The sequence below is a fragment of the Crocuta crocuta genome, unplaced genomic scaffold (genome assembly GCF_008692635.1).
Source record: "Crocuta crocuta isolate KB4526 unplaced genomic scaffold, BGI_CrCroc_1.0 scaffold467, whole genome shotgun sequence".
In the NCBI taxonomy this organism is placed as follows: Eukaryota; Metazoa; Chordata; class Mammalia; order Carnivora; family Hyaenidae; genus Crocuta; species Crocuta crocuta.
The window spans coordinates 3,781,767-3,783,052 of record NW_027530632.1 but is presented as its reverse complement, the minus strand read 5'-3'; the positions used below and the strand labels follow the sequence as shown (position 1 = coordinate 3,783,052).

Below are 1,286 nucleotides of genomic sequence, written 5' to 3'. Positions count from 1 at the left end.
CCCCCCCCCAACAATGGAGCCCCAAACCCTTAGACACTTCACTTCCTGGTTTTTGTTCCCTTCTCCTTTTTTTGGGCTTATTTTCGCAGGCTTTGCAATGAGCATGCACCAAAGAACAAAGGGAGGAGGGACTGAAACCTCTGCGTCACCTCAGGGAATGTACATTTGTTCCAATCTGACTACTTTTTGCCTTACGTGGGCATAGGCGACTTCCGGGTAAGGCTGTAACCTCTATATACTCAGCCAATGAAGAATCGGGCGGAAGGGCTTGCACACTAGGAGATAAATTGTCTGCTGTGCCTGCCCCAAGTGTGCCTGTCCACGCACCCGCTCTTGCAAGAATGTTGATTAAAGCCTCGCTTCACTGTGCTCTGAGTCTCCGTGTCCCTCCTTTGATTAGGTCAGTGGGCTTATTTCTCACGGTACTCCAGTGTTACTGTGATTCAAAAGGAAAAAAGTCGTCTTCCTTCATCAAGCTTCACTGTTCTATAAAAATCAATGTTTAGAATTTTTAGTTTTCCCTATTTGATGCTGCTGTTGAAAGATCAATTTGGGAAAGTACAATAGGTAGGTTGCCTCAAATTTTTGAAGAAGTAATATAAACAAGATGCAAGGCTCTGAGAGTTTCATTCAGTTGGATAAAGTGGTTTACTGCTATATTGTAAGAAAAATCAAGATGGCATTGACTATTTTGGTATTAAAGAATGCTTTTAAATTCTGAAGCATGATACAGAATAAAACATTTTAATTGTGGTAAGAACTCAAAACTAATACGAAAATGGGATTTAAACCTCCCCGCACAGAATGTACTTTAGTGAGTATGGCATAGAAGAAAAGAGGATATCTAGCCTCAGTTCTACCACGAATACATTAGGAGTTTAAAGGAGTCATTACAATTACTATATATAAACTTTCATCTGCTGCTTCTCCCTAGCTCCAGCAGCACATCACAGCAGCGACCTCACTTGAGTGTATTCTTCCTCTTGTGCTATAGCTATGGCTGCTTTGTCTCCTGAGACTGGGGCCCTTGCTCCTTAGCCAGGAGGAGGCAGGGCAATGAATCTGAAGAAAGGTAAGGCATTCTGAGCTCAGAGTTGTATCAGATAGTTTCTAAGCTATTTCTACCTGTATCTGTCCCAGATGCCATGGTTATGTAAAGAATGACAGGAGGAAGTTATAATCATTTAATGGTAACTGTTTCTCAGAAGGTAGAAAGTTTTCATAAATCCTAATGGGTTTATGAGTTTGAATCCTTCAATATATTATGGCTGGTGACTGAGGAGATG

The 1,286-nt window shown here is 41.4% G+C and overlaps 1 protein-coding gene across 1 annotated transcript in view; it reads right to left on the bottom strand.

The window, feature by feature from the left end:
* Positions 1-1,286, bottom strand: part of CASK (calcium/calmodulin dependent serine protein kinase) — a gene marked incomplete at its 3' end in the record, with an annotated part of 276,912 nt that overhangs the window by 197,227 nt on the left and 78,399 nt on the right. The window lies entirely within an intron of this gene.